The following is a 27997-nucleotide window of genomic DNA, read 5'->3' as shown; positions in this document are numbered from 1 at the left end:
AAGACAATTTCCATACTCGGCTACATAGAGAAGTCAGATTAGAAAATTCCTAATAAAACATTTTAGTCATCACCTTTGTTCACAAATCATCCACTGAATTATTCAAATAATTGTCGCTGAGGCCGATTTTTTTTTCAATCACTCACAACCGAAGATATTAACATTTTATATTCATCCAATGTCTGCCATGTTTTTGGATGACGTGATGCTCACGCTGCTCCCTGTGCGCCCTGAGTACTCTTGCGCATGTGATGTTGGTCCATATAAACCGGATTCAACATACACTACCGGTCAAAACTTTTAGAAAACCTACTCATACAAGGGTTTTTCTTTATTTTTACTATTTTCTACATTGTAGAATAAAAGTGAAGACATCAAAACTATTAAATAACACATATGGAATCATGTAGTAACCAAAAAAGTGTTAAACAAATCAAAATATATTTTATATTTGAGATTCTTCAAATAGCCACCCTTTGCCTTGATGACAGCTTTGCACACTCATTTTCAATCTCTCCTTGTCCCAGTCTGTAATCCCAATTTCAAGTTCACCACCATTGTCCCTGTTCCCAAGAACTCCAAGGAAACGTACTTAAATGACTATCGCCCTGTATCACTCACATCTGTAATTATGAAGTGCTTTGAAAGGCTGTTCATGACATACATCAACACCATCATCCCAGACACCCTAGGCTGCGCCTCTTCCCCCTCAGGAGGCTGAAGAGATTTGGCATGGGCCCTCAGATCCTCAACAAGTTCTACAGCTGTACCATGGAGACAATCTTGACTGGCTGGCATCACCGCTTGGTATGTCAATCAAATCAAATCAAATGTATTTATAAAGCCCTTTTTACACCAGCAGAGGTCACAAAGTGCTATACCGCAAAGCGCTACAAAGGGTGGTGTGGACAGCCCAGTACATCACTGGGGCCGAGCTACTTGCCATCCAGGACCTTTATATCAGGCGGTGTCAGAGGAAGGCCCGAAAGCCATAGACTGTTCACTATGCTACCGTCCGGCAAACGGTACCGGAGCATCGGCTCTCGGACCAACAGGTTCCGAGACAGCTTCTACCTCCAAGCCATAAGACTGCTAAATAGCCAAACTGCTAAATAGTCATTTATTGGTACCCAAACTATCTGCACTATAAATAAATAAAATACACTATCTTGCACTGACCCTAAGCACACTTACTAGACTTTATATACACACTCACTTACACAAACTGTCACTCCCACACAAATTCCTCATACATTGAAACACTACATACGCACACACACACACACACACACATAACACACACGCATACCGACACAACACAAACAAACATACATACACACTTTTACACTCACCACGTGCTGCTACTCTGTTCTTTATTTTGCTCTTGTTATTATCTATCTTGATGCCTAGTCACTTTACCCTGCCTTCATGTACATATCTACCTCAAATACCTTATTATTATCTATCCTGATGCCTAGTCACTTTACCCTGCCTTCATGTACATATCTACCTCAAATACCTTATTATTATCTATCCTGATGCCTAGTCACTTTACCCTGCCTTCATGTACATATCTACCTCAAATACCTTATTATTATCTATCCTGATGCCTAGTCACTTTACCCTGCCTTCATATACATATCTACCTCAAATACCTTATTATTATCTATCCTGATGCCTAGTCACTTTACCCTGCCTTCATGTACATATCTACCTCAAATACCTTATTATTATCTATCCTGATGCCTAGTCACTTTACCCTGCCTTCATGTACATATCTACATCAAATACCTTATTATTATCTATCCTGATGCCTAGTCACTTTACCCTGCCTTCATGTACATATCTACCTCAAATACCTTATTATCTATCCTGATGCCTAGTCACTTTACCCTGCCCTCATGTACATATCTACCTCAAATACCTTATTATTATCTATCCTGGTGCCTAGTCACTTTACCCTGCCTTCATGTACATATCTACCTTAAGTACCTAGTACCTCTGCACATTGATTTGGTGCTGGTACTCCCAGTATAGAGCTCCATTCTTGTGTAGTTAATTGTATTCCTCTTGTGTTAGTTTCTATGTTTTGTTTTATTGTATTATTTCATGCAGGAACCAATGGGATACTCGAGGGGGGCGTTCATGCAGGAACCAATGGTATGTTCGGGGGGCGTTCGTGAGGGAACCAATGGGATACAGGAATGCCCACATGCATGAACGCCCCGAATTGCGGGCCGCAATCTCACACTATTGGAGTTTTTAAGCAACAAACAATGGTAACCATCCTGAGTGAATTAGCAAACTACTGAGAATAATTTATCTCGGAATCCAAAAGCAACCAAGGTGGCAGCACTGGTCAAGTTCCTAGCATCTGCAAAACTGTAACAAATCCGGAGACTCAGCCCACGCAGAAAATCAGGTAAGGTTTGCTAGCGTTTCACGCCGTATTACAGCAAGGGTTAATAACGTTAGAATTGTCTTGCTGTTGGGTAGCTAGCTAACGGTATATCGCTAGAACAAAAACATTAATTGTGAAGTTGTATACCTTCCATGCTACATCACTACAATCTCGTATTCGTTTCCTAGACGTATAACTAGTTAGCTAGATTGGTCTCATCATGCATTATGATTTGACGTTTGTAGTTACGTTTGCTGAGCAGTCGTCTAGTTAGTGAGCTTCAAGCTTGCTAGGCAGATAACGGTATTATGTGCTAAGTGTATTGATGAAGAATTCGCAAAATGAATATCACAAACAGCTTTGTGCTAAAATAATATGCAATTCCTGATGCACTCTCTGGGTTTCGGTGACACGGCATGTGTTGTTCTGTGTCAGTCGCGCTGACCTGGCTTGCAGACGTTGTCGTACCACCTCGGGGTTACTTCAGTGCAAACTCTCCTCCTGCGTGGCTTTGCGGTTCTGAACTGCGTAATACCCTTTTATTCTATTGCACCAGTGAAACCAATCTCCTTGAGTGAATTTAAGAAAGCATTAAAAAAAAAAGTTAATTAATAACAAACTGTTTGTTTTAAATATTAGAAACATCACCATGTGGCTGAATATATTCGTAAGTATGTATATATTATATGTACTTAGTTGTATTGGTAGTTGTGGCAGTAGTTTTTATTAGTTGTGTAGTTTTATTAGTTGTATTGGTAGTTGTAGCAGTAGGTTGTGTAGTTGTATTAGTTGTATTGGTAGTTGTAGCAGTAGTTTTTATTAATTGTGTAGTTGGTAGTTGTAGCAGTAGTTTTTATTAGTTGTATTGGTAGCTGTAGCAGTAGTTTTTATTAGTTGTATTGGTAGTTGTAGCATTAGTTTTTATTAGTTGTGTACATATTAGAAGCTCTTGATCATGACTCGCATGCTGTTTTCACATAGGACTTATGTTATTTTGCCTGTAAAGAAAAATTGGCCAATGTTTGTGACCCCCTTGCAAACAGGTCAATTTTTTTACCACATTCTTGCCTGCATACAACTTTTTATACCTGCTGAGTGGTAATAGTGGTGTGCAGATGTGGGTGGGTGTCAATTTTAATATATTTAATATACACCATCAAAAATAAATACATTATTAATTTGTTCAGGCACGTCATAAGAAACATTAAGACCAATAAAATGTATTTTCGTTTTTATTGTACATTTCAAAGATGTACATGTTAGTTTCAAACATATTTTTTTCCCTGTTGGGGAGAACAGAGGTACTATGGGTAACAGGGGTGGCAGGTAGCCTAGCCAGCTCTGGATTCAAACAAGCAACCTTTCGGTTAATGTCCCAACGCTCTAACCGAAAGGTTGCTTGTTTGAATCCCGAGCTGGCAAGGTGGAAAAATCGGCCGTTCTGCCCATGAGCAAGACACTTAAGTTCAAGTTATCTTTATTGTCCCAATTGGGAAATTTGATCTGCAGTCAGGGTTCAACAATAAAAATAAACATTAAAAACAGTGACAACCAATATACACATAACATGAAACAATGAGATCGATTAAAAGGAGCAATCATTGTGCAAAAGTGCAGTAATAAATATACATTTAATGTACAGATTCAGAAGTTTATGGCCTGTGGGATAAAATAGTTCTTGGATCTGTTGCTTTTGAGTTTGGGAAGTCTAAAACGACGACCTGAGGGGAGAAGCACAAAATGGCCGAGGAGGGGGTGATCAGGACAGTCTAGGATACTGTTAGCTCTCCTCACCACTCGCTTTCTGAATGTCACTGAGAGCTGTGCCTGTTGCACCCCGATGACCCTGCTGGCCACCTTAACCACCCTGTCCAACCTATTATTGTTGCAAACATTAAAGATTGTCCAATCCAGGCCACCATCGAGAACATCAATACGGATTCAACAAAACTCCTGTAAAACAGTGTCATTGTCTTGCTGACATTAAAAGAGTTCCATCTTTCTCAACAACAGAAAAGCCGCTGCTGTCCCTTTTTTACAGATGGCATCTGTGTTCTCCTCATCAACGTGTTGTCCAGCGCTGTTCCCAGGTACTGACCAGCTACCAATACCTGCACCCCTTTTCAGTGCTGAAAACAAAAGCCACTGAGAGTGTAAAGGTGTAAAAATGCCTTTTCCTCTCAAACCTACTTTCTGAACCCAAAGTAATCTACGAAGCAATCATGTTTATTTTTTCAGAAGTACAGTGAGGGGAAAAAAGTATTTGATCCCCTGCTGATTTTGTACGTTTGCCCACTGACAAAGACATGATCAGTCGATAATTTTAATGGTAGGTTTATTTGAACAGCGAGAGACAGAATAACAACAAAATCCAGAAAATCACATGTAAAAAAATTTATAAATTGATTTGCACTTTAATGAAGGAAATAAGTATTTGACCCCTCTGCAAAACATGACTTAGTACTTGGTGGCAAAACCCTTGTTGGCAATCACAGAGGTCAGACATTTCTTGTAGTTGGCCACCAGGTTTGCACACATCTCAGGAGGGATTTTGTCCCACTCATTTACATTTACATCATTTAGCAGACGCTCTTATCCAGAGCGACTTACAAATTGACCCTCTTTGCAGATCTTCTCCAAGTCATTAAGGTTTCGAGGCTGACGTTTGGCAACTCGGACCTTCAGCTCCCTCCACAGATTTTCTATGGGATTAAGGTCTGGAGACTGGCTAGGCCACTCCAGGACCTTAATGTTATTATTCTTGAGCCACTCCTTTGTTGCCTTGGCTGTGTGTTTTGGGTCATTGTCATGCTGGAATACCCATCCACGACCCATTTTCAATGCCCTGGCTGAGGGAAGGAGTGTGCTCCTAATCTCAGCTCGTTACCTGTATAAAAGACACCTGGGAGCCAGAAATCTTTATGATTGAGAGGGGGGGTCATACTTATTTCCCTCATTAAAATGCAAATCAATTTCTAACATTTTTTACATGCGTTTTTCTGGATTTTTTTGTTGTTATTCTGTCTCTCACTGTTCAATTAAACCTACCATTAAAATTATAGACTGATCATTTCTTTGTCAGTGGGCAAACGTACAAAATCAGCAGGGGATCAAATACTTTTTTCCCTCACTGTATATCCAATCTGATAACAATTTTGTTGCTGGTAACGCAACTGATCACACCCACAGTCCTTCTGTAATCAGACTACATGTAACTGATCACACCCACAGTCCTTCTGTAATCAGACTACATGTAACTGATCACACCCACAGTCCTTCTGTAATCAGACTACATGTAACTGATTACACCCACAGTCCTTCTGTAATCAGACTACATGTAACTGATTACACCCACAGTCCTTCTGTAATCAGACTACATGTAACTGATCACACCCACAGTCCTTCTGTAATCAGACTACATGTAACTGATCACACCCACAGTCCTTCTGTAATCAGACTACATGTAACTGATCACACCCACAGTCCTTCTGTAATCAGACTACATGTAACTGATCACACCCACAGTCCTTCTGTAATCAGACTACATGTAACTGATCACATGTTAGTCACTCCCCAAAATAATAAAATAGGCCTAGCATATTTTGAGTTTAATTATGTTACATCCAAATGAATGAAATCAATAGTTCATTATTTTGTTCATTAAACAGACAAGACACCTACCCCATCAGTCAACACAAAACATTTTTATAGTAAGAATATAATGGAATATAACTGAATAAAATACAAATAATATTTTCCCCATATAATTGTGTCACAGGAACGTGTGAAACCGCTTTCATATAAAAAAGTGCTATTCCGAAACAGAGCCCATGCCGATTCTTTTTAATCCATGTTTCATCTCATTCCTACCATCATTCCACTTTGCGAGGGAGCAGGTCTTCTCTTCATACCGATAGAAATTAATAGCAATCCTATTTTCAAAAGCATTTGAGTCTCGTGTTCATTTTTCACAACCTCCGGCTTTTGGAGTTGCCTATACGCGATCAAGCTAAATAATAGGCCTACACTTGATTTGGGCTCCATTATAGCATGCTAAATGTTTCTGATCGGTGATAGATGAGCAAACGAATAGATGAGCTATACCACCACTTATTTGCCCAGCCAGAAACCAATTAACCAATTAACCAAATAGCCTATACAGACAGAGATTCAGTGAAGAAAGAAATCCGTCCGTGAAGTCACACAGGCTTTTGGTTGGGCGTAGGCCTAGGCTACTAAACTGTCAAAATGTTCTAATAAATGAGTCAACTAGACAACATGACCATAAGCAGGACTCACCTCAACATAGCTAACACTTCCACAGCCTAATTGTAGCCTAACCAATATCCAAATAGAGATGAAGTGAAAACAAACATCTGACATTTGATTGATTTCTCAAGACTAGTCCCCACGCTTGTCTCAAAGCAGCGCGATTGGCTGTCCCAATCGAAACGGTGCTGAAATTATCATCTAGTTGAACACGCGGGTAGGCTATTGCTTCAAATTTATTACAATGATTGGATGACTTGGGAATTTTTCACGACGCAACTATTTGATGCATGCCTTCAATTGCATTAGCATGCTTTATTCCATTATTTTTGTAATTCTGTGATATTTATTACCACAGTAATTCTTTATGGATCCATCCAGTTGTGGTTAAGAAAACAGTATATGCTTCGTGTTGGGCTATGCGAAGAGCTGGGTGAAGTGTCATGCCTCGCAAAGTTTAGAGCTGCCAGGAGGATGGTAATGACGCTGCCTAGCAACCAGCAACCAGCAAAAGTTTAAGAGCGTAGTGCGTGCCAATGCCGCCTCAGCATAAAATAAAATAAAATGTATTGGTCACATACACATGGTTAGCAGATGTTATTGCGAGTGTAGCGAAATACTTGTTCTTCTAGTTCCGACGGTGCAGTAATATCTAGCAAGTAATATCTAACAGTTCCACAAATATCTAATACACACAAATCTAAGTAAAGGAATGGAATAAGAATATATAAATATATGGATGAACAATGTCAGTATCATGATCAGAGTGGCATAGTCTAAGATGCAATAGATAGTATAGAATACAGTATATACATATGAGATGGGTAATGCAAGATATGTAAACATTATTACGATAGTATAGAATACTGTATATACATATGAGGTGAGTAATGCAAGATCTGTAAACATTATTTAAAGTGGCATTATTAAAGTGACTAGTGTTCCATTTATTAAAGTGGCCAGTGATGTTCAAGTCTGTATGTAGGCAGAAGCGCTGTTTAACAATCTGATGGCCTTGAGATAGAAGCTGTTTTTCAGTTTCTCGGTCCCAGCTTTGATGCACCTGTACTGACCTCGCCTTCTGGATGATAGCGGGGTGAACAGGCAGTGGCTCGGGTGGTAGTTGTCCTTGATTATCTTTTTGGCCTTCGTGTGACATCGGGTGCTGTAGGTGTCCTGGAGGGCAGGAAGTTTGCCCCTGGTGATGCGTTGTGCAGACCGCACAACCCTCTGGAGAGCCCTGCGGTTGTGGGTGGTGCAGTTGCCGTACCAGGCGGTGATACAGCCCGACAGGATGCTCTCAATTGTGCATCTGTAAAAGTTTGTGAGGGTTTTAGGTGACAGACCAAATTTCTTCAGCCTCCTGAGGTTGAAGAGACGCTGTTGCGCCTTCTTCACAACACTGTCTGCGTGGGTGGACCATTTGAATTTGTCAGTGATATGTACGCCGAGGAACTTCACTTTCCACCTTCTCCACTGCTGTGGATAGGGGGGGTACTCCCTCTGCTGTTTCCTGAAGTCCACAATCATCTCCTTTGTTTTATTGACGTTGAGTGAGAGGTTATTTTCCTGAGACCACACTCCGAGAGCCCTCACCTCCTCCCTGTAGGCTGTCTCATCGTTGTTGGTAATCAAGCCTACTACTGTTGTGTCATCTGCAAACTTGATGATTGAGTTGGAGGCGTGCATGGCTACGCAGTCATGGTGTGAACAGGGAGTAAAGGAGGGGGCTGAGCACACACCCTTGTGGGGCCCCAGTGTTGAGGATCAGTGAAGTGGAGATGTTGTTTCCTACCTTCACCACCTCTGGGCGGCCTGTCCTGAAGTCCATGACCCAATTGCAGAGGGTGGGGTTGAGACCCAGGGCCTCAAGCTTAATGATGAGCTTGGAGGGTACTATAGTGTTGAATGCTGAGCTATAGCCCATGAACAGCATTCTTACATAGGTATTCATCTTGTCCAGATGGGATAGGGCAGTGTGATGGCGATTGCATCGTCTGTGGACCTATTGGGGCGGTAAGCAAGTTGAAGTGGGTCTAGGGTGACCGGTAAGGTGGAGGTGGTATGATCCTTGACTAGTCTCTCAAGGCACTTCATGATGATCTTTAGTGAGTGCTACGCGGTGATAGTCATTTAGTTTAGTTACCTTTGCATTCTTGGGTACAGGAACAATGGTGGCCATCTTGAAGCATGTGTGGACAGCAGACTGGGATAGGGATAGATTGAATATATCCGTAAACACTCCAGCCAGCTGGTCTCTGAGGACGCGGCTAGGAATGCCGTCTGGGCCGGCAGCCTTGCGAGGGTTAACACGTTTAAATGTCTTACTCACATCGGCCACGGAGAAGGAGAGCCCACAGTCTTTGGTAGCTGGCCGCGTCGGTGGCACTGTGTTATCCTCAAAGCGGGCAAAGAACTTGTTTAGCTTGTCTGGCAGCAAGACGTCGGTGTCCGCGACGTGGCTGGTTTTCCTATTGCAGTCAGTGATTGTCTGTAAACCCTGCCACATACGTCTCGTGTCTGAGCTGTTGAATTGCGACTCCACTTTCTCTCGATATTGACATTTTGCCTGTTTGTTGATTGCCTTGTGGCGGGAACGACCACTCTGTTTGTATTCTGCCATATTCCCCGTCACCTTGCCATGGTTAAATGCGGTGGTTCGTGCTTTGTTTTTTGTGAATGCTGCCATCTCTGGTTAGGGTTGGTTTTAATAGTCACAGTGGGTACGACATCTCCTGTACCCACTCTGAATCAGCGTATACGTCTATATTATTCTCAGAGGCTACCAGGAACATATCCCAGTCTGCGTGATCAAAACAATCTTGAAGCGTGGATTCCGATTGGTCAGACCAGCGTTGAATAGCTTAGCACAGGTGCTTCCTGTTTGAGTTTCTGCCTATAGGAAGGGAGGAGCAAAATGGAGTCGTGGTCAGATTTGCCGAAAGGAGGTCGGGGGAGGGCCTTGTATGCATAGTGGAAATTAGTGTAGCAGTGATCCAGTGTTTTTCAAGCGCGAGTGCTACAGTCAATATGCTGATAGAATTTAGGTAGCCTTTTTCTCAAATTTGCTTTGTTAAAATCCACACCTACAATAAATGCTGCCTCAGGATATATGGTTTCCTGTTTGCATGAAGTCCAGTGAAGTTCCTTGAGGGCCGTCGTGGTATCGGCTTGAGGGGGGATATACACGGCTGTAAAAATAACCAAAGAGAATTCTCTTGGGAGATAATATGGTTGGCATTTGATTATGAGGTATTCTAGGTCGGGTGAACAAAATGACTTGAGTTCCTGTGAGTCGTTAATCATGAAACAAACCCCCCCACCCTTCTTCTTCGCGGAGAGATGTTTATTCCTGTCGGTGCGATGTACTGAGAACCCAGATGGCTGTATGGACAGGGACAGTATATCCCGAGAGACATATTTCCTTGAAACAGAGTATGTTACAATCCCTGATGTCTCTCTGGAAAGCAACCCTTGCCCTGATCTCGTCCACTTTATCTAGGGACTGGACGTTAGCGAGTAATATACTCGGAAACAATGGGTGGTGTGCGCGCCTCCTAAGTCTGACTAGAAGACCGCACCAGCTGCCTCTCCTCCGACGCCGTTGTTTTTGGTCGGCCTCTGAAATCAGTTCCAATGCCCTGGGTGGTGCGGACGAAGGATCCGCTTCGGGAAAGTTGTATTCCTGGTCGTAGTGTTGGTAAGTTGACGCCACTCTGATATCCAATAGTTCTTCCCGGCTGTATGTAATAACACTTAAGAATTTCTGAGCTAACAATGTACGTTTCCTAAGGACTAGAAGCGAGGAAGCCCTCTCTGGCGGCGCCATTTTCGAAACCGTAGGCTGAACATTACAGAAATTATTTTTTACATAGCAGGGTTGTCCCCAGCACACGGTGCACCCGTGTGATGATCATGCTGTTTAATCAGCTTCTTGATATGTCAGGTGGCTGGATTATCTTGGTAGAGGAGAAATGCTCACTAACAGGGATGTAAACACATTTGTGCACAAAATTTGAGAGAAAAAAGCTTTTTGTGCGTATTGACACATTTCTGGGATCTTTTATTTCAGCTCATGAACATAGGATCAAATCAAATCAAATTGTATTGGTCACATGCGCCGAATACAACAGGTGCAGACATTACAGTGAAATGCTTACTTACAGCCCTTAACCAACAGTGCATTTATTTTAAACAAAAAAAGTAAAAATAAAACAACAACAACAAAAAAGTGTTGCGAAAAAAAGAGCAGAAGTAAAATAAAGTGACAGTAGGGAGGCTATATACATTTACATTTTTACATTTTAGTCATTTAGCAGACGCTCTTATCCAGAGCGACTTACAGGAGCAATTAGGGTTAAGTGCCTTGCTCAAGGGCACATTTACGGCATTTAGCAGACGCTCTTAAACAGAGCGACTCACAAATTGGTGCATTCACCCTATAGGCAGTGGGATAACCACTTTACAATATTTTTTTTGGGGGGGGTAGAAGGATTACTTTATCCTATCCCAGGTATTCCTTAAAGAGGTGGGGTTTCAAATGTCTCCGGAAGGTGGTGAGTGACTCCGCTGTCCTGGCGTCGTGAGGGAGCTTGTTCCACCATTGGGGTGCCAGAGCAGCGAACAGTTTTGACTGGGCTGAGCGGGAACTATGCTTCCGCAGAGGAAGGGGAGCCAGCAGGCCAGAGGTGGATGAACGCAATGCCCTCGTTTGGGTGTAGGGACTGATCAAAGCCCGAAGGTACAGAGGTGCCGTTCCCCTCACTGCTTCATAGGTAAGCACCATGGTCTTGTAGCGGATGCGAGCTTCAACTGGAAGCCAGTGGAGTGTGTGGAGGAGGGGGGTGACGTGGGAGAACTTGGGAAGGTTGAACACCAGACGGGCTGCGGCATTCTGGATGAGTTGTAGGGGTTTAATGGCACAGGCAGGGAGGCCAGCCAACAGCGAGTTGCAGTAGTCCAGACGGGAGATGACAAGTGCCTGGATTAGGACCTGTGCCGCTTCCTGTGTAAGGCAGGGTCGTACTCTCCGAATGTTGTAGAGCATGAACCTGCAGGAGCGGGTCACCGCCTTGATGTTAGCGGAGAACGACAGGGTGTTGTCCAGGGTCACGCCAAGGCTCTTTGCACTATGGGAGGAGGACACAACGGAGTTGTCAACCGTGATGGCGAGATCATGGAACGGGCAGTCCTTCCCCGGGAGGAAGAGCAGCTCCGTCTTGCCAGGGTTCAGCTTTAGGTGGTGATCCGTCATCCATACTGATATGTCTGCCAGACATGCAGAGATGCGATTCGCCACCTGGTTATCAGAAGGGGGAAAGGAGAAGATTAGTTGTGTATCGTCAGCGTAGCAATGATAGGAGAGGCCATGTGAGGATATGACAGAGCCAAGTGACTTGGTGTATAGGGAGAAAAGGAGAGGGCCTAGAACTGAGCCCTGGGGGACACCAGTGGTGAGAGCACGTGGTGCGGAGACCGCTTCTCGCCACGCCACTTGGTAGGAGCGACCGGTCAGGTAGGACGCAATCCAGGAGTGAGCCGCGCCGGGAGATGCCCAGCTCGGAGAGGGTGGAGAGGAGGATCTGATGGTTCACAGTATCAAAGGCAGCAGACAGGTCTAGAAGGACAAGAGCAGAGGAGAGAGAGTTAGCTTTAGCAGTGCGGAGAGCCTCCGTGACACAGAGAAGAGCAGTCTCAGTTGAATGACCAGTCCTGAAACCTGACTGGTTTGGATGAAGAAGGTCATTCTGAGAGAGATAGCAAGAGAGTTGGCTAAAGACGGCACGCTCAATAGTTTTGGAAAGAAAAGAAAGAAGGGATACTGGTCTGTAGTTGTTGACATCAGTGGGATCGAGTGTTGGTTTTTTGAGAAGGGGAGCAACTCTCGCTCTCTTGAAGACGGAAGGGACATGGCCAGCGGTCAAGGATGAGTTGATCAGCGAGGTGAGGTAGGGGAGAAGGTCACCGGAGATGGTCTGGAGAAGAGAGGAGGGGATGGGGTTGGGCGGCCTGCAGTCACAAGTCGCAGGATTTTATCTGGAGAGAGAGGGGAGAAAGAAGTCAAAGCATAGGGTAGGGCAGTGTGAGTAGGACCAGCAGTGTCATTAGACTTAACAAACGAGGATCGGATGTCGTCAACCTTCTTTTCAAAGTGGTTGACGAAGTCATCCACAGAGAGAGAGGAGGAGGGAGGGGGGGTGGATTCAGCAGTGAGGAAAATGTGGCAAATAGCTTCCTAGGGTTAGAGGCAGATGCTTGGAATTTAGAGTGGTAGAAAGTGGCCTTAGCAGCAGAAACAGATGAAGAAAATGTAGAGAGGAGGGAGTGAAAAGATGCCAAGTCGGCAGGGAGTTTAGTTTTCTTCCATTTCCGCTCCGCTGCCCGGAGCTCTGTTCTGTGAGCTCGCAATGAGTCATCAAGCCACGGAGCTGGAGGGGGAGGACCGAGCCGGCCGGGAGGATAGGGGACACAGAGAGTCAAAGGATGCAGAAAGGGAGGAGAGGAGGGTTGAGGGAGGCAGAATCAGGAGATTGGAGGGAGAAGGATTGAGCAGAGGGAAGAGATGATAGGATGGAAGAGGAGAGAGTAGTGGGAGAGAGAGAGCGAAGGTTGCGGCGGCGCATTACCATCTGTGTAGGGGCAGAGTGAGTAGTGTGGGAGGAGAGCGAGAGAGAAAAGGAAACAAAGTAGTGGTCGGAGACATGGAGGGGGAGTTGCAGTGAGATTAGTAGAAGAGCAGCATCTAGTAAAGATGAGGTCAAGCGTATTGCCTGCCTTGTGAGTAGGGGGACGGTGAGAGGGTGAGGTCAAAAGAGGAGAGGAGTGGAAAGAAGGAGGCAGAGAGAAATGAGTCAAATGTGGACATAGGGAGGTTGAAATCCCCCAAAACTGTGAGGGTGAGCCATCCTCAGGAAAGGAACTTATCAAGGCGTCAAGCTCATTGATGAACTCTCCAAGGGAACCTGGAGGGCGATAGATGACAAGGATATTAAGCTTAAATGGGCTAGTGACTGTGACAGCATGGAATTCAAATGAGGAGATAGACAGATGGGTTAGGGGGAAAAATTGAGAATGTCCACTTGGGAGAGATGAGGATTCCTGTGCCACCACCCCCTCTGACCAGATGCTCTCGGGGTATGCGAGAACACATGGTCAGACGAGGAGAGAGCAGTAGGAGTAGCAGTGTTTTCAGTGGTAATCCATGTTTCCGTCAGCGCCAGGAAGTCGAGGGACTGGAGATTAGCATAGGCTGGGATGAAGTCAGCTTTGTTGGCAGCAGAACGGCAGTTCCAGAGGCTGCCTGAGACCTGGAACTCCAGGTGTGGGGTGCGTGCAGGGACCACCAGGTTAGAGAGGCAGCAGCCACGCGGTGTGGGGCGTTTGTGTAGCCTGTGCAGAGAGGAGAGAACAGGGATAGGCAGAGGCATAGTTGACAGGCTGTAGCAAATGGCTACAATAATGCAGAGGAGATCGGAATGAAATGAACTAAACATCTGGGAGAGTAGAGAGCAGGGCCTCCCTCACCAAAAACTTCTACCTCAGAAACTATAATTGTTTCACTGAACCACCCGAACAACAGCTCTACCAACTTCCACCTTTAGAAATCAGAATTGTTGTGAACCACAGCGGTTCAATGTTTAAAGGAATAGACTCAACCCACTTTATTCAGCTAGCTAACTTATGACACCATAGCTAACTAGCATGCTAGCATCCAATAACACACAGTTTAGCACCAACACTTGGTCACAACAAACCACCAATAGTGTGTTAACACACTAAGCAGATAATTCGGCTATGTAGCACAACTATATTGTATTTAGCTACTACAGTACAGTTAGCTGGTCATATATATACAGGGGGGTACCGTTGCAGAGTCAATGTGCGGGGGCACCGGCTAGTTGAGGTAGTTGAGGTAATATGTACATGTGGGTAGAGTTAAAGTGACTATGCATAAATACTTAACAGAGTAGCAGCAGCGTAAAAAGGGTGGGGTGGCAGTGCAAATAGTCCGGGTAGCCATGATTAGCTGTTCAGGAGTCTTATGGCTTGGGGGTAGAAGCTGTTGAGAAGTCTTTTGGACCTAGACTTGGCACTCCGGTACCGCTTGCCGTGCGGTAGCAGAGAGAACAGTCTATGACTAGGGTGGCTGGAGTCTTTGACAATTTTGAGGGCCTTCCTCTGACACCGCCTGGTATAGAGGTCCTGGATGGCAGGAAGCTTGGCCCCAGTGATGTACTGGGCCGTACGCACTACCCTCTGTAGTGCCTTGCGGTCGGAGGCCAAGCAGTTGCCATACCAGGCGGTGATGCAACCAGTCAGGATGCTCTCGATGGTGCAGCTGTAGAATTTTTTGAGGATCTGAGGACCCATGCCAAATCTTTTTAGTCTCCTGAGGGGGAATAGGCTTTGTCGTGCCCTCTTCACGACTGTCTTGGTGTGTTTGGACCATGATAGTTCGTTGGTGATGTGGACACCAAGGAACTTGAAGCTCTCAACCTGTTCCACTACAGCCCCGTCGATGAGAATGGGGGTGTGCTCAGTCCTCTTTTTTTTCTTGTAGTCCACAATCATCTCCTTTGTCTTGGTCACGTTGAGGGAGAGGTTGTTGTCCTGGCACCACACGGCCAGATCTCTGACCTCCTCCCTATAGGCTGTCTCATCGTTGTCGGTGATCAGGCCTACCACTGTTGTGTCGTCGGCAAACTTAATGATGGTGTTGGAGTCGTGCCTGGCCATGCAGTCATGGGTGAACAGAGAGTACAGGAGGGGACTGAGCATGCACCCCTGAGGGGCCCCCGTGTTGAGGATCAGTGTGGCAGATGTGTTGTTACCTACCCTTACCACCTGGGGGTGGCCCGTCAGGAAGTCCAGGATCCAGTTGCAGAGGGAGGTGTTTAGTCCCAGGATCCTTAGCTTAGTGATGAGCTTAGAGGGCACTATGGTGTTGAATGCTGAGCTGTAGTCAATGAATAGCATTCTCACGTAGGTGTTCCTCTTGTCCAGGTGGGAAAGGGCAGTGTGGAGTGCGATAGAGATTGCATCATCTGTGGATCTGTTGGGGCGGTATGCAAATTGGAGTGGGTCTAGGGTTTCTGGGATAATGCTGTTGATGTGAGCCATGACCAGCCTTTCAAAGCACTTCATGGCTACAGGCGTCAGTGCTACGGGTCGGTAGTCATTTAGGCAGGTTATCTTAGAGTCCTTGGGCACGGGGACTATGGTGGTCTGCTTGAAACATGTTGGTATTACAGACTCAGTCAGGGACATGTTGAAAATGTCAGTGAAGACACTTGCCAGGTGGTCAGCACATGCTCGGAGTACACGTCCTGGTAATCCGTCTGGCCCAGCTGCCTTGTGAATGTTGACCTGCTTAAAAGTCTTACTCACATCGGCTACGGAGAGCGTGATCACATAGTCATCCGGAACAGCTGGTGCTCTCATGCATGCTTCAGTGTTGCTTGCTTCGAAGCGAGCATAGAAGTGGTTTAGCTCGTCTGGTAGAGTTATGGTCAGATTTGCCAAATGGAGGGCGAGGGAGAGCTTTGTATGCGTCTCTGTGTGTGGAGTAAAGGTGGTCTAGAGTTTTTTTCCCTCTGGTTGCACATTTAACATGCTGGTAGAAATTAGGTAGAACGGATTTAAGTTTCCCTGCATTAAAGTCCCCGGCCACTAGGAGCGCTGCATCTGGATGAGCGTTTTCCTGTTGATTAATGGCCTTGTATAACTCATTCAGTGCAATCTTAATGCCAGCATTGGTTTGTGGTGGTAAATAGACAGCTATGAAAAATATAGATGAAAACTCTCTTGGTAAATAGTGTGGTCTACAGCTTATCATAAGATACTCTACCTCAGGCGAGCAAAACCTCGAGACTTCCTTAGTATTTGATTTTGTGCACTAACACGAAGCGTGTGACCAACTCTACATGTTGCGTTTAGATTTTTGTTCAGTGTATGAAGAGTGGTACTCAGTGACGTGTTGAATTTGCCCCAAACATAATGCTTTGTATTAGTGCCTTATTGCAAACAGGATGTATGTTTTGGAATATTTGTGTTCTGTACAGGCTTCCTTCTTTTCACTCTGTCATTTATGTTAGTATTGTGGAGTAACTACAATGTTGTTGATCCATCCTCAGTTTTCTGCTATCACAGCCATTAAACTCTTTAACTGTTTTAAAGTCACCATTGGTCTCGTGAAATCCCTGAGCAGTTTCCTTCCTCTCCGGCAACTGAGTTAGGAAGGACGCCTGTATCTTTGTAGGGACTGGGTGTATTGATACACCATCCAAAGTGTAATTAATATTGTCACCATGCTCAAAGGGATATTCAATGTCTTCTTATTTTCATTTTTTTGGTCTACTAATAGGTACTCTCCTTTCCGAGGCATTGGAAAACCTCCCTGATCTTTGTGGTTGAATCTGTGTTTGAAATTCACTTCTTGACTGAGGGACCTTAAATATTATTGTATGTCTGGGGTAGAGAGATGAGGTAGTCATTAAAACATCATGTTAAACACAATTATTGAACACAGTCCATGCAACATATTATGTGACTTGTTAAGCACATGTTTACTCCAGAATTTATTTTTTGCTTGTCATAACAAAGGGGTTGAATACTTATTTACTCAAGACATTTCAGTTTTTCATTTTTAATTTGTAAAAATTCATAAAAACATTATTCCACTTTGACATTATGGGGTATTGTGTGTAGGCCAGTGACACAAAAAAATCAATTTAATCTAGTTTAATTTCAGGTTGTAACACAACAAAATGTGGAAAAAGTAAAGGGGTGTGAATACTTTCTGAAGGCACTGTACATATCTATCTCTATTACCTCTTACCCCTGCACATCGACATGGTACTGGTACCCCGTGTATATAGCCAAGTTATCTTTACTCATTGTGTATTTATTCCTTGTTATTATTTTTCACTCTGCATTCTTGGGAAGTGCCCCGTAAGTAAGCATTTCACTGTTAGTCTACACCCGTTGTTTACGAAGCGTGTGACTAACATTTATTTGATTTGTCCTTGAGGTCAATTAGAAAGTACACTGAAAAAGAGAGCCAGGACAGACAGCTAGCCTGTTAACTGCGCTCTAAGATGTAGCCACGCATGCACACAAATACAGGGCTGGCACAATAATCGTATAGTCTCGTAACCAACAATTATGGACTGTAACCGCAAAGGTAAAGACACAATCCAGCTATTTCTGAACCTTTCCTGTTGAAAAACAATGTCCCACGTATAAATACAGTAATCTACACCCACTTAAAGGTGCACTATGCAGAAATCGCTCCGCCATTTCCTGGTTGCTATCATTTTAGTAGTTCGCCTATTTTGGTGTAGAGAAACATTGTAGCATCTAAACCACTGTGAAATATATTTTCCATAACCAAATATATTGTATTGTCAGCTGTTTGAAGCTGGTGTACAAATCTGAAAGTAAAAGGAACTTAAGAACGGGAAACCGAAATAGCGCACACAGAGCAGATCTACCACTTCTTAGACTTGCTTTCAGTGAGTGACCGATCTATAACTCACATTTCTATGTGAATTTGGTCGGGTCACTCAAAAAGTGACATATTGCAGCTTTAAGGGTAGATAAATGTTTTGAGCAAAATAGTGTTTTTAGACACAACTGCAAACTTCAAGGAGTAAGCCATTTAAGGAGTTGGTCTGAAGGTGCCCTCTGATGACATGCCTCCCCCCTCCATGATTACAGGAACAATAGAGAACAAAAGAGGAAAGGAACACCTCCCCACTTGTCCCATGTCATGAGGATACCTGGACCACCTATTGAGATGTGCATCACATCAGTGGTATCTTGGCTTGACAGGCTATTTCTGTCTGTCGCCTCCTGCTTGTGTGAACCATAATTTGACACTGGTACTGTATGTTCAACCCAAGGGTTCTTGTTGGCTTCCCCGGCGGCCATCTTTGCCCTCTCTGCTTAGTCTGGCTATTTGCAAGGAGGATGAGCCACCTTTTACTTTGAATGTTGCGGCTGAAATAGTGTGTTTATTTAACACAACTTGTCCTTAGCGAACAAAACGTACCACAACAAGAAACCAATAAGACAATTACTTAAGTAGCTAGCCTTTAACCGAGCTCCGAGGTCACTTCTCCTGCCCTTTCTTGAGTGGCACGGTCGGTAGCCAATGGCAGAGCAATGCCAGAACCAACAACTTGTGGTCTAACTGTTACCATGGCAGGTTCTGCCATGCTAACTACACCCCTTTCCAGGAAAACCCATCCCCCTCCAGGTTGATGGAAATGGGAAGTGATTTATCCAGGGTGCCTGTAGCTCCCTAATCAGTGCTAATCTGATCCACCCAGGATTAGATCTGGCTAAGACATGTAAGATACTGCATTTTTATCCTGTGAGAGGAACAGGAGGAGGAGATGGTGCACTGTTCCTCTGTCATCTTTATTGGACTTCACTTACTTTGGCCAATTTTAGGGGGCAGGATCGTCCGAGGACCCCAATCACCTCTTGTGCTGAGTGGGTAGTTTTCTGTGGGATCTCTCCTCCTCCACCTCAACCAGTAGGATCTGGTTTAGTTCTTGCTGTCCTCGTTAAAACTCCATCGTTCCTTCGGCGCGATTACGATCTGCTGTCCTCCCGATCTGGGTTTTATTCAACTTTTTAAATTCTATTTTGGTGGGATACTTAAGCCGAGATGCTGAACCAGAGCGCGGTGATGACCCTCACCGGGATCTGTGGGGCGTTGGTGGTCCTTGCCATGGGCTACTACGTCTACTGGTAAGTAATACTGTGAAGGAGGGGTTGGACCGGCAACTAACCAGGTCCATTCAGATGTTAGATATCTGGGCCGGTTCTGCCACTTCGGTGGGTGCCTGGCTCTTTGATTGGTGAGCTTCAAGAGAAGTCCGCTCATAACCCATCTCATTGGTATGGTCTACCTGTTTGGCAATTTACGACCCAAGCAGTTGTATCATATGGACTTTGAGAATGTTGTCCAGTGTTTACCAGCTGTGGACTAATGGTTCCTCACATCCTAATGTTGACCTTTCCTGGTCTTATAAAATCAGTTTTGCTGCGAACGTGGATGGAATCCAGACATTAAAACGGAATTTAGTAGGAAGTCAACTAAATGTATTAGAAAATTCATACGTTTTCCCAAGATTATCATAAGACATGAACAAAATGCGTCAGTGATCCGTATTTTCCTTCAACTTTCTGAAGAGGAATGCCCCTGTCTGTGTGTCTACCACTTTGTGTAGCAGTTAGCGATAAGGCTAATGTCATGAAAACATTTACATTTACATTTACATTTACGTCATTTAGCAGTCTTCTGGTAGATGGAAATGCTTTCACAAAAGCCTATGCCTACCCGGCAGAATGATATCATGATTATTTGCATAAATCCAGTGGCCATTTGTTTTGTGAACTCTGCAATCACATGAGCGCTACAGAAACATTGCTAACCAAACTATCCAATCTCTGGCTGGTACACAGTTGAATTAAAGGGTAACTACACCCAAAAATCTCAATTTCTTAGATTGGTCAAAATTTGATTTAAGCATTGTTGTGGGCATAGGAACATACAATTTAGTTGTTTTTCAAGGAGTGTTTTGTTTTTTTGTAGAGCGAAAACTGAAACTGGGAGAAACGGAAGAAAAAAAAAAAACAAGATGGAGAAAACGTAATGCGGGAAAAACTAAAACAGATTTAAATATCTAGCTTTCGTAGACTAGATGGCTCCTATGGTCATACACAGCCATAACCCCCAGTGAACCTGCAGCCAGGTGATCAAGGACAGGCAGCAGTTCTTTTCCTACGCAGCTTTAACCCAGTGTCTGTAATCCTTTCCCAGGCATGCGTGAGGTCACAGGTGGGCCTTGCCTTCCTTCTCAGGCTCCTGGGGCTGGGATGGAGCTCTGCTCATGCTGGCGGTTTACTTGAGTTGGATCCCACTGGTATTGCTTCCCATAGAGATGGCCTACTATGTGATGCTTTGAGGGCTGTAGTCCTGAGACCGTGATCACCAACCCTGGTCCTGGAGATGATCCTGTAACAAGGTGTGTTACAATGTGCCCTTTCAGCCCTGGTTGACTTGAAAGACAGACTGATGGAGAGAGTGAGAGAGCTAGAGGTAAAGAGATACTGGAAGCTTAAGATGCAGAAAGATCATGTATAATACCCATAACCCAATGTGCTACATCTGGGTCTGTTACCATGGCAACTCTGTGACCATATGGTCCTCGTGAGGATGTCAAGGGGGGCGTATTCTTTCAGGTGATCCAGTTGTTCATGATTTTTTTTTTTTTTCTGCTACTGTAAGTGCACAAATGCACACCGAAAGCATTTCCTTTCAATATTTATTGCAGTGAGCTGGAAAATACATTGATCCAGTGGTCACACATGAAGAGTGTGTGTGAGCGAGATCTTTACTTTCTCTTGCCTCAAAGCCCACAGCCTTGTCCTTTGATCTCAGTTGGAAGCTTTGACTACAAGGGTACACAGGCAGCTCTCATTCTGATACTCTGGTTAATGCCCTAAATGTAGGTGATTATTACTGAATTGGAATGCCTTCCTATTTTTCACCAGGTGGGACGTGGGGAGATTCCCCCCAATGGTGTCTATCCCAAAGTGGCTTCTCTTGCCTCTGTGTCTAGTCTGAGATGTTCAATAGGTGGGGGCAATATTCCAGTGCAGTTTTGCAATTTTACTAGGATTTTACTTGTTTGGCAACCTGGTGCCAGTCTTGTTTCTACTCCCAACCTCGCGCTTTCCCCCTGGTTTGACTGACAGTTTCTCACAGATGCCCAATATGAAATCCAACCCCTTAGGCCTAGACCTGCCTGAGCCATCTGGACCTTAGATTCCAATTTGGAACACGCACACAGTCCTAATGTTTGGACACCACTGTGCTAGACTCTTCCTGTAGGCCTGGATCTGAGATGATTGGGTAGTCCTAGCCAATATGCCATTAACATGATGATGATGATGATTATTTTGTGTTTGTATTATTTTTCATTTCTATAGAGTTCTTCATAGAATCGCAAAGCGCCTCGAGCAAAAAAAACAAACAAGCAATACATCATGACAGGTCAACCAATAGAGGTGAAGCCTTTGAAAGCTGCATCCTCCGAAGGTGGAGAGGGTCAGTTCATGGCTTGAGCAAATGATGGCACTACAGTGCCTTTAGAAAGTATTCACACCCCTTGACTTTTTCCACATTTTGTTGTTACAGCCTGTATTTAAAATTGATTAAATAGAGATGTTTTGGGGGGGGGTCAGTGGCCTACACACAATACCTGATTTTAAAGTCAGTGGAATTATGTTTTTCTATTCATTTTTTTTTTTTTACAAACGTATTAAAAATATAACGCTGAAATGTCGTGAGTAAATAAGTATTCAAACCCTTTGTTATGGCATTCCTAAATAAGTTCAGGAGTAAAAACAAATCTTAAGTCACACATTGCATGGACTCACTCTGTGTGCAATAATAGTGTTTGACATGATTTTTGAATGACTAACTCATATGTACCCCACACATACAATTACCTGTAAGGTCCATCAGTCGAGCAGTGAATTTCAACCACAAAGACCAGGGAGATTTTCCAATGCCTCGCTAAGAAGGGCACCTATTGGTAGATTGGTAAAAAATAAAAAAATAAACAGACATTGAATATCCCTTTGAGCATGGTGAAGTTATTAATTACACTTTGGATGGTGTATCAATACACCAAGCCACTACAAAGATACAGGCGTCCTTCCTAACTCAGTTGCCGGAGAGGAAAGAAACCGCTCAGGGATTTCACCATGAGGGCAATGGTGACTTTAAAACAGTTACAGAGTTTAATGGCTGTGATAGGAGAAAACTGAGGATGGATCAACAACATTGTAGTTACCCAACTATAGTAACCTAATTGACAAAGTGAAAAGAAGGAAGCCTGTACAGAATAAAAATATTCCAAAACATGCATCCTTTTTGCAATAAGGCACTAAAGACTCACAGCTGTAATCGCTGCCAAAGGTGATTCTAACGTGTTGACTCATGGGGTTGAATACTTCTCTAATCAAGATATATTCGTGTTTTTCATACATTTTTAAATAATATATTTTTGTAACAATTTTTTTTTACAAATGTTATAATTTTGTGTAGATAATTGACGAAAAATTACAATTAAATCAATTTTAATCCCACTTTGTAACACAATAGAATGTGGAAAAAGTCAAGGGGTGTGAATGCTTTCTGATGGCACTGTATCTATACCAGTACCAAGATTCCTCCTAGTGCAAACGACAAGCTGGCTACTGATGTGAATGTAATGTAATTAATTAATTAATTATGGAGAATTTGAAGTATTTAGGAATACTATCACTGAAGTAGCCAATCCACTAAGGCTAGTGAGTGACTAGTCCACATACTCCAATGTGAGCTGTTCACTAAGGAGTATTTGAACTAGGCATTTGAATTTTAAACCCCTATTTACTGTTGGGTTATTTAAACTGCCATGGTTTAAATAACGAGCAGATACTTCTCGAAAGAGCAGACATACTACTAGTATGACATACATTCTACTGTGAATTCCACTGTGCATTCTACTGTGTCTAGGCCAATCCCTGTGATCTAAGCTATTTGTGAGGGTAACACTTAAGTCCCCTCCGGACCTTTTGTAAGCCAGAAGAGAATGAGCCTTGAGCTTCCCTGGTTGTTTGAACTTGTTTACAGGCCACAGCCTAGGTTGAAATACCACAATGACCTGCTGTGTAGTGGGACAAATATCAACATGGAGCTGATGTTCAAAACAGCAGGTAGACCTGCGACCTTCTCAGAGCTGTGAGACACTTATTTGCACTGAGGACGTATCAGTGTTTGTGATCTAGAGACTCTGGGGTCGTTCCATGTCGTTTCAGCTAGCCATGACACACCCACCATCTCAGTTAGTTCGGAAATAATTTCTGTAGTTAGAAGTCTGATTGGCTGAAGCCAGGAGATGATGATGATGATGATGATGATGTCTCTCAGGGAAGGGGAGCGAGACTACGCAGCGCCAGCCAGGTCCTATATTTATTGGATATTATATGAATCTTATAAATTATAATGGCCAATTTGGGTGCAATCAGTTAGCTTAATTTTTATTTTACCTTTATTTAACTAGGCAAGTCAGTTAAGAACAAATTCTTATTTACGATGACGGCCTACACTGGCCAAACCCGGACGATGCTGGGCCAATTGTGCGCCACCCTATGGGACTCCCAATCACTGCTGGTTGTGATACAGCCTGGAATCGAACCAGGGGGTCTGTAGTGACGCCTCAAGCACTGAGATGCAGTGCCTTAGACCACTGCGCCACTCTGAGATCAAATTATATTTTAACAAAATAATGTTGGAGGAATGCTCATTTTCTGTTTCTAACAGAAACTATTTCAGAACAATCTGAGATGGTGGGTGTCGAAGTCCTCTTTCTTGTGCTTTATGAGGTGGAATGACCCTCTGCTATTTCTGCCACCCTGTCAAATGATTTTACACACACACAGACATATCGTCACACAATCTCTGTCTCTCTTCCTCCCCCTCTGGCTAGCTGGTGTTTGGTCCCGAACAATGGAGACATGGTTGTCCTGTCCTGTGAGGGAACAAAACACTGATACTCACTGAAACACACCCTTACAGCACATTCTCTCCCCTATGAGATGAGAGCACACAGGCTCCAGGCATTGTCTGGTCTTATAGTCCAAACCAGAGTTTAAACACCTCAGAGAACAGGAAGGAAAGATGAAAGAGATGGATGGAGAGGTAATGGAAAGTTGAATGAGAGATTAGAGGGATGAAGAGGAGGATGAGTAGGGGTTAAGGAGTTAGTCGGATGGAGGGATGTATTAGAATGAAAAGGAGAGGTGGAGTGCAGCGGAGGGAGCTCTAGGTATTCAGGGTTGATCCTGCCCGCAGTGCATGTAGCCTGGTCTGTTTCTGCTCTCAGCTGCAAATCAGAAATTTTCTGTCCAAAAATGATGCAGAAAAATTAATCCATGCATTTGTTACTTCTAGATTAGACTACTGCAATGCTCTATTTTCCGGCTACCCGGATAAAGCACTAAATAAACTTCAGTTAGTGCTAAATACGGCTGCTAGAATCCTGACTAGAACCAAGAAATTTGATCATATTACTCCAGTGCTAGCTTCCCTACACTGGCTTCCTGTTAAGGCAAGGGCTGATTTCAAGGTTTTACTGTTAACCTATAAAGCGTTACATGGGCTTGCTCCTACCTATCTTTCCGAGTTGGTCCTGCCGTACATACCAATACGTACGCTACGGTCACAAGACGCAGGCCTCCTAATTGTCCCTAGAACTTCTAAGCAAACAGCGGGAGGCAGGGCTTTCTCCTATAGATCTCCATTTTTATGGAACAGTCTGCCTACCCATGTGAGAGACGCAGACTCGGTCTCAACCTTTAAGTCTTTACTGAAGACTTATCTCTTCAGTAGGTCATATGATTGAGTGTAGTCTGGCCCAGGAGTGTGAAGGTGAACGGAAAGGCTGGAGCAACGAACAGCCCTTGCTGTCTCTGCCGGGCCGGTTCCCCTCTCCACTGGGGTTCTCTGCCTCTAACCCTGTTGCAGGGGCTGAGTCACTGGCTTGCTGGTGCTCTTTCATGCCGTCCATGGGAGGGGTGCGTCACTTGAGTGGGTTGAGTTACTGACGTGATCTTCCTGTCTGGGTTGGCGCCCCCTTGGTTTGTGCTGTGGTGGAGACCTCTGTGGGCTATACTCGGCCTTGTCTCAGGATTGTAAGTTGGTGGTTGGGGATATCCCTCTAGTGGTGCGGGGGGCTGTGCTTTGGCGGAGTGGGTGGGGTTATATCCTTCCTGTTTGGCCCTGTCCGGGGTTTCTTCGGATGGGGCCACAGTGTCTCCGGACCGCTCCTGTCTCAGCCTCCAGTATTTATGCTGCAGTAGTTTATGTGTCGGGGGGCTGGGGTTAGTTGGTTATACCTGGAGTACTTCTCCTGTCTTATCCAGTGTCCTGTGTGAATTTAAGTATGCTCTCTCTAATTCTCTCGTTCTCTCTTTCTCTCTGAGAACCTGAGCCCTAGGACCATACGTCAGGACTACCGGGCATGATGACACCTTGCTGTCCCCAGTCCGCCTGGCCTTGCTGCTATTCCAGTTTCAACTGTTCTGCCTGCGGCTCACGAAACCCCTACCTGTCCCAGACCTGCTGTTTTCAACTCTAAATGATCGGCTATGAAAAGCCAACTGAGAGACCTGAGCCCTAGGACCATACGTCGGGACTACCGGCTGTGGTGACTCCTTGCTGTCCCCAGTCCGCCTGGCCTTGCTGCTATTCCAGTTTAAACTGTTCTGCCTGCGGTTATGGAACCCCTACCTGTCCCAGACCTGCTGTTTTAAACTCTAATGATCGGCTATGAAAAGCCAACTGAGATTTATTCCTGATTATTATTTGACCATGCTTGTCACTTATGAACATTTTTGAACATCTTGGCATGGTTCTGTTATAATCTCCACCCGGCACAGCCAGAAGAGGACTGGCCACCCCTCATAGCCTGGTTCCTCTCTAGGTTTCTTCCTAGGTTTTGCCTTTCTAGGGAGTTTTTCCTAGCCACCGTGCTTCTACACCTGCATTACTAGCTGTTTGGGGTTTTAGGCTGGGTTTCTGTACAGCACTTCGAGATATTAGCTGATGTAAGAAGGGCTATATAAAATAAAATTGATTGATTGATAATGGAAGTGTCATGCAAAACAATGTTTTGTCTTGGCAATGACAAGCGGGTAGGCTAAAGCACAGACCCATCTGGGACCATGGGTTTGAAGGTCACAGTGGACTGGAGGGCTGTGACTCAGAGCTCTGTGTGAGTGATTGTAGGTCTACATCACAAAGACTGAGAGTCACTGTACTCACACACACACACACACACTGAAACACATGCTTTTGCTGTGACACACAAATGTAATCCTCCTTGTCTGTCAAACACTCGTTCAGTCTGTGACTGACCTATACTCATACTCTTTGGTGACACACACACACACACACACACACACACACACACACACACACACATACACACACACACAGAGACACACACACACACACACACACACACACAGACACACACACACACACACAGACACACACAGACACACACACACACACACACACAGACACACACACACACACACACAGACACACACACACACAGACACACACACACACAGACACACACACACACAGACACAGACACAGACACACACACACACACACACACAGAGACACACAGACACACACACACAGAGACACACAGACACACACACACACACAGACAGACACACAGAGACACACACACACACACACACACACACACACACAGAGACACACACACACACACAGAGAGACACACAGACACACACACACAGAGACACACACACACACACACACAGTATAGCTCACTCTCATGCTCTGCCAGACAGATTTAGAGGGAAACTGTATGTTTCCCCTCTGGTGTCTGATAGCTTCCAGTTCAGTAGGTTCTGGTTGGTAATGAGGTTGGCTAAACCAGCTTCCTCATCACCACTTCCTGTTGTGCAACCGTACAGTATGGTTTACAGTAGGCTTACTGTCTCCTGACCTTTTTGCCTTTATATTGACCACCTCTCTCTGTGTCTCAGGTCTGTAATATTGAGTGAAGGGCCGTGCAAGAGGGGCTTATAAAGACAACCCACATTGCTTGGTAAGAATGAAACTTTGATTGATGTCTTCTCGAATCACTCTCAGAACCAACTACACACATCCTCCTCCCTTTGAAATTGATTTCTTTATTCTTCTCTCTGAGCAACCTCCTCTCTAAAGTAATGTAACCACATCTAAAGTAATGTAATGTAATGTAACCACATGTAATGTAACCACATGTAATGTAGTGTCACCACGTGTAATGTAGTGTCACCACGTGTAATGTAGTGTCACCACGTGTAATGTAGTGTCACCACGTGTAATGTAGTGTCACCACGTGTAATGTAGTGTCACCACGTGTAATGTAGTGTCACCACGTGTAATGTAATGTAACCACGTGTAATGTAATGTAACCACGTGTAATGTAATGTAACCACGTGTAATGTAGTGTCACCACATGTAATGTAGTGTCACCACATGTAATGTAGTGTCACCACATGTAATGTAGTGTCACCACGTGTAATGTAGTGTCACCACATGTAATGTAATGTAACCACGTGTAATGTAATGTCACCACATGTAATGTAGTGTCACCACATGTAATGTAACGTAACGTAACCACATGTAATGGAACGTAACCACATCTAATGGAGACCCATGGGGCGGCGCAC

General features: G+C 44.3%; 1 protein-coding gene across 3 annotated transcripts in view; it reads left to right on the top strand.

Annotated features, from left to right (window-relative positions):
- The first annotated feature begins 2207 nt into the window (after positions 1-2207).
- The window catches only part of LOC121555162 (1-acyl-sn-glycerol-3-phosphate acyltransferase gamma), a 31910-nt gene continuing 6120 nt past the window's right edge, over positions 2208-27997 (top strand). The window contains exons 1-3 of one of the 3 annotated variants that reach the window (XM_041868970.2): positions 2208-2422; positions 3041-3068; positions 27326-27387. The gene's annotated coding sequence lies outside the window, so the exon portion shown is untranslated. The remainder of the gene's footprint in view (positions 2423-3040; positions 3069-27325; positions 27388-27997) is intronic. The other 2 variants (XM_041868969.2, XM_041868971.2) reach the window with 2 other exon arrangements.

The sequence above is a fragment of the Coregonus clupeaformis genome, chromosome 40 (genome assembly GCF_020615455.1).
Source record: "Coregonus clupeaformis isolate EN_2021a chromosome 40, ASM2061545v1, whole genome shotgun sequence".
NCBI classification, from domain to species: domain Eukaryota; kingdom Metazoa; phylum Chordata; class Actinopteri; order Salmoniformes; family Salmonidae; genus Coregonus; species Coregonus clupeaformis.
The sequence above is the reverse complement of the archived record's forward strand: the minus strand, read 5'-3'. Positions and strand labels throughout refer to the sequence as shown.